The 12,008-nt window shown below is 37.2% G+C and overlaps 1 protein-coding gene across 8 annotated transcripts in view; it reads right to left on the reverse strand.

Moving 5' to 3' along the window:
- Positions 1-12,008, reverse strand: part of LOC120751994 (poly(rC)-binding protein 3-like) — a 501,663-nt gene that overhangs the window by 419,857 nt on the left and 69,798 nt on the right. For all 8 annotated transcript variants that reach the window (XM_040062607.2, XM_040062663.2, XM_040062626.2 and 5 more), the window contains exon 2: positions 8,668-8,734. The gene's annotated coding sequence lies outside the window, so the exon portion shown is untranslated. The remainder of the gene's footprint in view (positions 1-8,667; positions 8,735-12,008) is intronic.

Genomic DNA, 12,008 nt, shown 5'->3' on the forward strand with positions numbered 1-12,008 from the left:
CCGCTTTTTCCTCATCTTTAGTTACTAAGTTGCCTGCCTCATCCAATAAGGAACCAAGGTTGGTTATACCCTTCCTTTTATCATTGATATATTTGTAAAAACTTTTTTTATTGTTTTTAACAGAAGTTGCTAAGTTAAGTTCAAACTGGGCTTTGGCCTCCCTGATTTTTTTTCTACATGCCCTAGCAGCTCCCTTAAATACTTCCTGAGAAATCAGTCCCTCCTTAAAAAGATGATACATCTTTTTTTTATTTCTAAGTTCCTTCAAAACCTCATTGCTCATCCAGACTGGACGTTTGCCTCGTCGACTCATCTTTCGGCACACAGGGACAGTCTGTTCCTGTGCCCTCAAGATTTCCGTCTTGAAGCACACCCATCTCTCCCGGACTCCTTTGTTTTCAAGGACTGTTTCCCAAGGAACTCTCTGAATGTCTCTTAAATAGGCCAAAGTCTGCCCTCCGGAAGTCCAGTGTAGAGATCTTATTGATATTTCTCCTTATTTCACCAATTATCGAGAATTCTATAATTTCATGATCACTGTGCCCCAAGCGGCCTCCAACCTCAACATCACCCACCAATCCATCTCTATTTGTGAACAATAGGTCTAACACAGTCCCTCCCCTGGTGGGCTTGCTCACCAGTTGTGACAAAAAGTTATCCTCCACACACTCTAAAAACTTTCTAGATTGCTGTTTTTCTGCTGTATTAAGTTCCCAGAAGATGTCTGGTAGGTTGAAGTCACCTACATGGGAAATATTTTCTTTCTGGAGCATTATTTTTAAAGAGTGGCATGTTTGTGGGTTAACAGCATGTTTTGGCTAGTTGATTCAAGAGGAAAAGAAAATCATTGTATCGTGCTTCATTACTCCTCAACCACAGCACACCACAAATTTGTTTTTCCCCTTACTCCCAAGGTCTACTCCTCAACTGATAATTGATTATCATTATTAGAATTGGTTGCTCCATTTTTTTTTTCATTTAGACAGCTATTGTGTTCATACAAGTATGTGTTTGTATATGTATGCATATGTATATGCATACATATATAACAATAAATACTGTTCTTATCACTTATGTTGTTAGCCTAGATTTTCAACTTTTTTTTTAATAAGGTAATACTTCATAAGTTTAAAATAATGAAAATTATTAAAGTAGAAGTCACAATGGAGGCATTTTTCTAGCTCCATACATCTTGTCAATTGTGTAAGGGGACAGTATCATGTTTAGTATGTCACTTGGAAGATGGAGTTACTATTCATTAGTAGGTATTTGATAAAACCAGAATTTTTCTTAAATCATAATTTTACATATTTTAAGTCTCCTGAAGCCAAATATCTACTCATTAGAACACCATGAATGTATTCTATGTGAACAATGGCATGTAGGGAGCACTTCATATGACCAAACCCCAGGAGAAATGGTTTACGCTGCTGTCAACAAAGGGTTTTGGTGTTCCCATTTATCCTATGGAGGAACTTTCCTTCACAGAAACCACTAGATGATTTTTACTAATTTATGATTACCAAAACCATAGCAATTTTGAGAACTAGTCACAGGTTTTACTTCTCCTGAAGGGACAGAATGACAGTTTAGTTAATTGCACATGGGTTTGAGCACTTTGATATGCAGTGGTAAAGCTTATGTTCTTTGATAACCAATTCTTGGAAAAAAGTGCATCAAGCATTTAATGGTTGGAACTGGTGTAAAATGCAGCTATTTCTTTCACAAAATAGTGAGATAGCACATATCAGGTTCTTTGATCCTGTGGCTCACTGAGGTCACCTACCCAATCATTAAAAACCTTTTTTAGATACCTTAGTTTCCCCTTGAAGATCTCCTGTGTAAGCTGTAGTAAAATCTGATCCTGTCTAGTTAGCAGATGGATCACAGCCCAAGGTCACGTTTTATGTTTGAAGGCCAAGATACAGATGGATAATCAGACATAACATTTAATGAGATGGACCCAGTAGGGCAATTAGGAGTTGACTGTAGAGCACATACCTCCTCCAGGTTCCCGTGAGCATTTCTATAGAGGTTTGAAAAGCAGCACAGACAGGGAAATGGATGCACAAAAAATGAAAAGAATCATGTGGAAAGTTTTCAAAGACCTAGAGAAAACTCAGGAGCCTATTCACTGGACACATCATCTCAGTGAAAATCAGAGAGGTCTAATACATCCTTCTGCCTTTGAAAACTTCCCATGGTAAGGCAAAAAAACCCTAACCTAAAAGTCCCTAAGACATTTTACTTGAATGAAAAAATTCTCCTTTGGAGAAAGAAAATAATTCTCTGGACTTTGTCAGTACATAATTTTCTGTGGGAAATACCTTGAATTCACAGCAACGAGAATGATGTCTAGCCTTCTGATCTTGTGGAAAATAAAGTTGCCTATGACTAAGACCTGAAAACTGGGAGGGTAAATGCCTGTAGTCACACTAGCTACAGAACAGACTGCAGCTGGGCTACTTCAAAAGGCCGATTTTAAGTGGCATCTAAAGATTTATGGGAAAAAACCCTGCATTATTCTGGTTTAGCTAAGAACTTGGCCTTTCAAAGATTTTTAGTGTTTCTCTTCTGGTGCATAACTAAACTGCTCCCTTCAAGAAGTGTTATGCTGACTTTAGACAGAAATGCAATCTTAGAAAATAACAATTTATAAGAAATGCTATGTATCAAGCTACCATATTGACAGCATCAACAGCTGAGTCACATGGGTAAAGAAGTCTGCTGTGAAAGATTTCAACACAGAATTGCTACTGCCACATAAATTTTTAGTCTGATGCAGTAGCTAAACCAGCGAAGACTTTGGTTTGAAAGACACTGTGAAGAGCAATGATAAAATGAATGTTCTGCATGAGTAACTCTACCCCTCAAAATCTTGGGAATTGTGAAATTTCAAAGGCAGTTTTCCTTACATTATCTTCCCCTTCCATCTCAAGAGAGTAATTTATTTGAGAAGCACAGTAGTATACAAGTAAGATTCTCTGAACAAAAGCATCCTATTTCAGAAAAGTTGACTTTGAAAGAAGATGAACAGGATCAAGACTTTTGCTTAGGCATTGTGTGTTTGGAATTGCTAGCAGGAGATCAGCTCCAAAATTCATTAATGAATTTTACAGAAGTTAAAGAAGGGAAGGAGGGGAAAAACAACAACAACAACAACAACAACAACAACAAAAAAGAGAGAGAAAGAGAGAGAGAGAGAGAGAGAGAGAGAGAAGATGGGAAAATTATGCTATGAGGTACTCCTCTGCTCCCTGGAGTTAATCTTAAAACATAGATGGTGCATTAGATGCTGGAAGAAAGTATAATAAGTGGAAGATATTCTGCAGATATATTTATCCACAGTATCCTTTCAGCCAATACTAAATGCTAATACAAACACCATAAACATATGTTACAGATGGAAATATATAGAGAAGCCCTTTAAGAATATTTTTTTTTTTTTTTTTTTTTTTTTTTCCCAGGGAGATTCAACAAGGTGCAGGAACTCAATGTTATCTTTTCTTTGACATGTGACAGAAAAAATAATGGCCTTTACTAAAGGGAACTGAAAATTTTAATACTCCAGAATGTGATAATTCCAAAAGATTCTCCTGAAAACTATGCTAAGGCATATGGAAAATAAGGTGATTTGTGACAGTCTGCATGGCTTCTCTAAGGCCAAGTAAAGTCTAAAAAAGTTGGTGACCTTCTCTGATGGGAATAAAGTATTGGTGGATGAGGGAAGATCAATTGATATCATCTACCTGGAATTGTGCAGAGCACTGTTCCACATGACATCCTGTTTCTGAACTGGAGAGACAGGGATTTGACAGATAGGCCATTCAGTGGATAAGGAATTGGCTGTATGGTCACACTCAAAGACTTGCCATTAATGTCTTGATGTCCAAATGGAATCCAGTGATGTGTGCTGTCCTCAGGGATAGGCATTGGGACTATCACTGTTCTACATCTTTATTGGCAACAGGGACAGCGGTATTGAGTGCATCCTCAGCAAGCTTCCAGGTGTTACCGAGCAGTTTGATACACTGGTGGGAAGGGGTGGCATCCAGAGGGGCCTTGATGGCTTGCAAATTTCAAGAAGTTCAAAGAGGCCAAGTGCATATAATCTCTTTAACATATCACATAATTCTGGGAGAAAGAGGAGAGGTGTTTGCACTTTGTGCAATGCTTAAAAGGTAAGACAATAAGAGAAGTACCTAGCTCAGTGTAAATTGTGCAGGAATTTGTTAGCTGACACACGCTTGAGTCACAAGAGGTTTTCCTCGCTAAACCCTGGGGGGGGCTTTGTAAAGCTTAAAATTGCTCCGTACTTTTGAATGGAGCAAGCGCATCCACTTTGTGCCACTTGACACTTGGGTAGGTAGAGATAAGCTTTCACAACTCTCTGAGGTGTTAAACAATTATTTAGGTGTTCTTCCTGCTTTCTACCCAACGTGACCATAGACAGTGGCATATCACTGTTGAGGGCTAAAAACGGTCCGAGAAAGGACAAGAATACAGGTGACAGATTTGGTGTACTGTATAAGAAAAGGGATTGTTCTTTCCCTCTCATTTGCATTCCAGGGCAAAAAATTCAATTGCAATTAACTTGTTAATGGTACATTAGCCATCTCTCCTCTGTGCAATTTGACATGGTTATTTTATAAAATGAAACTTTAGATTGCACTCTGAAGAAAGATACATCCTTTTGTTGACAGTCCCATGTGGATCAAATAAAGTGTTCTTCTAAGTAATGAATTTCTCAGGTGATAAAGACTGCACAACGAAGTCTGTAACAGATGCTATGTAACAGAACAAAGGTACAAATCACTTAGCCATACAAAGAGGCAAAAAGAGGAAGTGAATATTGATCAAGCATTCCTAGAACTGTTCTTAAACAAAGCAGAATTTATTTGTTTCCCTGCTACAATGGTATGACAGGAAAGAAACTACTGAATTTGGGTTGTCAGCTACCCCAGAGGAGCACAACAAAAGTCATCCTGTCTCATAACCACTGTCCTTGAACTATTCATTTTCTGTATTTGCCTTTCCAGGCATCCAGTTCTACTTGACAGAAATGCACACTGTCTTTTCAGACTGTCGTTGGCCCAGCCCCACTGGATCAGTGGATCTGTGGATGAACATTTCTCTGTTTTGGTTCCCTTTTTCTGAACAAGTAATTTGCTTGTGTTTTCCCACATAGACCCAGTGCCCAAAGAGAACAGATATCAATGGTTACTCTGGCAGGATTTGAGAGAGGTCTTTTGCCATCTTGCCCTATCATATCATTTCACAACAAGGTCCAAAGGGTGGAAAAAGCCTTCCTGACAAACCTGGAGAGCTGTGAGCTGCTACAGAACAACCACAGAGCTCTGAATCTTTTTTCAAATGCATTCTGTTAATATCTGAGTATTCCTTTCAAAGTGGAGCACAGTCCTTAGCACAGATCTATACTCTAATTATACAGAAAGATTAAAGAATATATTTAAGGTACTTGGAGTAATAAAGAAATAAATATTGGGTCCTCACAGTTTCCAACTTGGCCCAAAGGCTAGCTGACTTATAATCACTGAGCAGCACCTAAAGTCATTATTTATAATTACTATTATAATAAAGACATTATTTAAAAGGTAATGTTTTTCAGTGAAAGCTTATCAGATGCAGCCTTTGGATTTTAGCTGTTGTATAGACATTCCTCACCTCAGAGGCTTACTCCTAGAAGAAATAACTGTGTTTCATTTTCTTCAGTAAAACTCTACAGTCATTCAATACAGGCTGTTCAGATCTGACCATAAAACAGATGTTTGCAGATGTGCAGTGGACACAAAAATAGCACATTATCTAAAACTGCAGCCTTTATGCTTTATCTCCTAAAGTAAGCATTTTGGTGTGAGTGTAATGCTGCTTGCATACACACAAAAGGGAAAAAATTAAAAGGTCAACAAGTCCTGCTTCTACAAATGCAGCAGAAAGAAATGAAGAAAAACAAATAGCTGTCTTTGGTTTGATCAGGTTTTCTGTAACAAGCCCTTCTGTCCAAGAAGTCCCCCCTCTTTCTGATTCTGAGTCGGTTCAGATTCAGATTCCTAGATCATTTTTTCCCATAACCTGCAACTGGCATTTCTGCCACCAAGCATGGGCCACAGTCAGGGCAGTGTCTCTCTACATTCATTCTGCCCAAAGTGTCGATCAAGCCTTCCATTAGCATTGTTTAGCTGCATGCAGGGTCTGTTTATTCCTGCTTCCACTGAGAAATATTGCTTTGTACACCCACACAGGTGCATAGGTGCACTATTGCACTGGAATCTCAGAATGCCTGCCTAATGGCTGGCAATGAATTCCCTCTGAATTTGATCTTCATCCTCATCTTAATCTACATCCTCTTGCATCACCTAAAAGCTCAAGTTTTCATGTCGCACAGAAAAAACCTGGTACCCTGCAAAATTCCATTAATATTTTTGTTACCAATTTCCACACTGACATGTTCATATATGGGCACAATGAATAACATAAAATTATTGACCAAACTATTTTAAATTATATTACATTTTCTCATTTTCTGCAAGAATAATACAGCCTATATACCTATCATAGAAAAAATATTTGTGGATACTGTTAATGAACTTGCAAGCTCCAGAAAATGTTACAAGCCCATGTAAAATTCTCAAACATCCAAATATCTATAGGAATTGTAGGATATAGAAAACTGCTTGACATCAAATAACTCCTTATAGTGCACATACTATGTGAATTGTTTATTCATAGAGTGAAAGAAATATGATATGTGAAAACCCAAGGTAAATACTAGGGCAAAAAACCCAAACCTTCACACAGGTAAAAAAAAAAAAAAAAAAAAAAAAAAAGCTCTCTTATTCTAAATCCCACATTATATTTTCAAATAAATATGTAGACCTATTATGTGTACCAGCCAGGAGCAAAACTCCTGCTTCAAAACCACAGGAAATGTAGAAAATGTGAAATAAAACAATGATCTGTACTTCTATTAGACTTTATAATATGTTTTTTGAGATCAAGGTAATGTTCAGATGTGCAGATTTTTATGTCTCATTTCCATCAAGTGATTTTGTATTCATTTGAAGACATTATTTCTTAAGTTTGAAACAACACCCTTAAAACTTATCTTATCTTAAACTCCTGCCATATGTTGTACTACATTATTCAACAACTGCTAGCAATGGGAATTGCTAAAAACACAGGAACTGGTTGCTTAGAGAGGTTGCAGGGTCTCATTCTGGGGAGATTTTCAAAACCCAGCTTGACAGGGTCCTTGTCATCTTGCTCTAGTTCAGCCTACCTGAGCAGGAGGGGTGTACGTTATGATCCCAAGACACTCCCTCCAACCTCAATCCAATGATGCTGTGATTCTGTGAAATAAGTCTGTATATGTACTGCCATAAGCCAGGTTAGTCCTTCAGTATTCATTCTCTTTCTTAAATTTTTAAATGACATAAGCAAAACACAAGACTGCTTTTTGCATAGACAAGAGATTAAATAATTTGGTATGTCCACTTATTTCAGTGGGGTGATGTAAACTCCTTCACCTTGCTGATGCATGGAAAAATCCCAAGCTATAATATCCCTCTCAAAAACAAACCTCATTAGCTGCCATTAAACATGACCAATAATTAAATACAGAAAATTTTATTCTTAAATTTAAAAATAATCTCGAATGACTACACATAGATAGAGGCTCAGACAAATGCCTACTTCTAAACATATATATATTTTGTCATAATGCAATGTGTGGCTGCAACCAGTAGAAAGCAAAAAAAAATATTCATTTGAAGAGAACTTAAGCAGCTTTGACTGAACACTGTGAAATAAAACAAAATTAACATACTGCAGTCAACTAGTCCTTCTAAATATTTACGGAACAGGCTGTATTCTGTAACTCATATAATTGAGCTGTAGTTGTGCAACAAGTCCAGTTACACTCAAGAAGCTACCTGTATAAATTGGGCTGCTTTGTTTGGACCCCAGCACCCTGCCTTCTTCACAGAGGTTTCCAAAGGTGAAAAAATGTACACTGTAGAGCTCAATGGAAAATGCCTACTAGCTTATGTGGATTAGCACAGGAATCAAATAATTTGCCCATCTAGCAGCGCAGAAGTGGAGGGACACAGTAATATAAATTATCTTTGGATTATTGCCTGTACTTGGATTATTGTGGTTACTGTAATAACTAAGGCTCTTGTTTGCATATTTTATTAGCATTGTTTTTTCAGTGGTTAAAAAAGCGCCTTCCCTAAATGGAAAACGTTTCAAGCAGTAAGCCCTGTACCTTTACCAGTGCCAGTGGTATAAATACCAGAAAGAGTGACAGCTAATCCACATGCACTCAGAAGCAAAAATGAAAAGGCCAGTTACATGCACTTGTCAGTGCTAGCCTCACCCACACCCACCAACTTGCAAGACCTTCAGACAATCAGTCAGTAATGAAATGAGTAGGAGGGGGAAAAGAAGAGAGGAACAGGACAGCTAAGAAATGGAACACCAGCCAAACATCATTCCTCATTAATGTAAATGGGAACATGACATTTTAAATTGAAATTTACAAGGTGGCTTAAATAATTTCAGGACTAAATATATTTTTCTACTGTATAAACATCTCAGGACGACTGTTGGGTTTTTTTGCAATCTTTTATCTACTTTTCCACTTACCCTTTCCTACTCTCCCATAATCGTCATCATTTCTGTCTTGGCAACTTCAGAGCAAACAGAGAGGGAACTGAAACAAGAGAATCACATAGAAGACATTGTTTTGACAGGGCTATTTTACTAATCCAGCACACACAAGGTATTAGTGACTTGTATTCTATTAAAAAAAATATTAGCCGAGTGAAAAGCATTCCATGCCAAATCCAAGGGTTGCTGAACTCCAAGTGAAGTTTTCTCCTACAGCCTTCACTTTTCACTCTCACCCTGCAAATGCAAATGCAAATGCAAACGCAAAAAACCCAAAAAAACCCAAAACAAAACAAAAAAAAAAGGAGGCCATACTTCTTTGCTTAATAGCAAGTTTTAAAAGGCAAAATGTATGCAGAGCCAGTGTGCTTATTAATATGATCAGCCATGCCTGCCTGACATGTGCGTTCCAACAAACTGTGATTTAAGTTACAGGGCATTTATGCATCAAAAGGGAGTTTTGCCCTCCTCTCTAACAGCTGTGGGGATGAAAATACTGATTGACAACACAATTTTATACAGATAAATCAACAAGGCACTTCATTCCTTTAGACTCCTTGAGAAATCCCATCGGAACATATTCTTTAGAGGAACCTTTCCATAACTATATGTGAGGAATCTACTAATTTTTCCATTGAAAATTCTGAGTCCACCCAAGGGACAATATATGGCCCATAAGCTTTTCAGTCACAAAGCTTGGCAGTATTTTAGAAACAGAATTTTCACAAATCCTGTCATGATGTCAATATCCAGAAACAAAGATCAGCATGCTAGTACTTACAAAATGAAAAAAAAAAAAAAAAAAAAAAAAAAAAAATCCTGTCTTTGGTGAATTTTTTGGTGAAAATATCATTGCATTATCATTTTGCTCAAGCAGACCAATTCAGTGAATCTGAAGGCTAACATAAGACTTCCAGAATGAATCCTCAAATCCTCATACATTTACTGAGTAATACCATACAGGTAAGATAAAGATTTAAGGAAATATTCCAGAAAAAATTTACTGTATCATTAACATCTGACGTTTTGTAAAAAACCTGCTGAGTACTGTGTATGTGGCGGATACAATGTTTGGACTGGCAGATAGTGGGAGAAAATAAATGTTCATTGTATTCAGCATTATTATATGAATTCTCCTCTCTTAAAGCATGATGGGCAAACAAATTTTCTATTGTAAAAGGTCTGTTAAAGCTGCTTTATTAGGCACTTTTCAAGCTTGTGGGAATTATTGTTCTGGATAGATTTTACAAGTTAGTTATCCCTGATGTGTGTGTTTTGCAGGATTAAAGAAGATGGTACTCCTCTCGCTATTTATGAAGAAAACACAAAAGATTCTTGAGGCATTGGATTTTCTTTCCAAAACAGAAGAAGCCATGATAATCTCAAAACTGTTAGTCAGCCTTTCCTGTGCAGAAGCAAAGAAAGCTACATATAGGGAAGGAAAAGAACAAAAAAAGGAACAGGACATCAATCATACAACTCAATTTCAGCACCATGCTTAGTCTTTGGACTTTTACCAAAGTCTCAAGAAGAGATGAACAACAGAGATTTAAGATGCAAATGTCAACTGGTTGAACCCTCTCTTTTCCCACTTTCCCTGGATGTTAATCTTCCTGTAGCAAGCTGGCTGTTCCTCAGAGGCTCTAGCTGACAGCCTGGAATATGAATGCAGCAGTAGCCGAAGCATGGGCTTCACACGCTGGGCTGTGATTTGTGGTCAAGAAGCTGATACATGCTCTCCTCTGTTATTCCTGCTCCAGGGCCCTTGCCCTCTGGAGGATGGATGGCACAGCCCACAGGATGCTATAACCTTTTACACTGATGCAGCGAGATCCAGAAGAGCTTGATCCACTTGTGACCTTATTTGATTTGTCATTTTAAGCACTAAAAGCTACAGCTGGACCAATTGCATCTAACAGTTTGTGATGGCACCCTCCAAAATCAGGACAAGCCCCCTGGCTTGAGGAAGACATGACCTGTCAGCAAGAACTTGAGTAAGTATTGACAAATCTGTTGCACTTTGCTTCCTACTAACTTTTGGAGGAAATGTATTTGCTTGAACATAGTATAGTTTGCTGCTGGCACAGATCACCATGAAATTATGACTCCTCAGAATGCAAAAAAAGAATTGGAAGATGAGATAACCAAGCCACAGGACTATCAAATTCATACTGACTGAAATTTCTCCCAAACTCTGCCAGACACACTCAGCCATTGACGTCAATTAGTCTTAAGCTCTTACCATCTTCTTTTCTTCAGTTTTCCAACCATTTACTATTTCCTTAATTTTTAACAGGGTATGTGAAACTTTTTTTTTTCTTTTTTTGTATTTACATGACACTAAATACTATTTATTCACATTCAGTGAAGAAAAACCTCAATAGAAAATACTATAAACACAAGCCAGACGTGTGCATATACATGTGCTATTATTTTGTTAGACAGAATGAAAAACCAGCCTCCTGAGGAAAATAGATATTCTTGTGAAACGATACAGTGATTTTTCCAAGATAAAATTTTCTATGCAATGCATGAGTATCATAGATAACCAACTGTTGTGCAGAGAAAGGCAAAAGGGGAAAAAATGTTTTTATAATATGATTTTATTAGTCTCAATGGCCCACACGAAGAGATCACGTTAGAAAGATATTTGCCTTTTTTCCTTGCAACATGAAACAAACACTGTGTTGCAAAATCAGTCAGCATCTTTAAGCTACATTGCAGAGAAGCCTACTGTAGTATAGCCATCTGTTTTAACAGAAAGGTACTGCTGGATATTGCTCTGCTGAGAATAACTGGAACAACTGAGATTATGGAAAAGAAAAAAACAAATAGTCAAAGGATAACAACAAAAAGCTTTTCTGTTTTGTTAAAATATTTACCCTCTTAGGGATACTACATCCTATTTGTAAGATTGCACTGCAAGATTTCTACATTAAAATCTAAGAACTTTTTTTTTTTTTTTTTTTTTTGGTGTCTCATTTCAGCAGGAAAAAAGGCATTTGTCATTCAGTATTTTTTTTTTTCAGTCAATTTCCAAATTGGTTCAATGCCCATGTAGTTAATGTGACTCATAAAAACACAACAAACAAAATATAAATCTGCTTGTCTAATTTAGTGCCTCAGAGAATATTTTGATTTTTGATTCAAAAGGGAAAATAAAAGCATCATAGCTCATGTTCTACTTTCTTTGAAATAATTCAATACTTAAAGCATCACATTCCCCTCATTGCCCTAATCTGTTAATTTACTTTCCTTATTTTTATTGCTTATGAATGTAACGATCAAGAACTAAGCTGGTGTGAAAGTCCCAGTGA

The sequence above is a fragment of the Hirundo rustica genome, chromosome 1 (genome assembly GCF_015227805.2).
Source record: "Hirundo rustica isolate bHirRus1 chromosome 1, bHirRus1.pri.v3, whole genome shotgun sequence".
Lineage (NCBI taxonomy): Eukaryota > Metazoa > Chordata > Aves > Passeriformes > Hirundinidae > Hirundo > Hirundo rustica.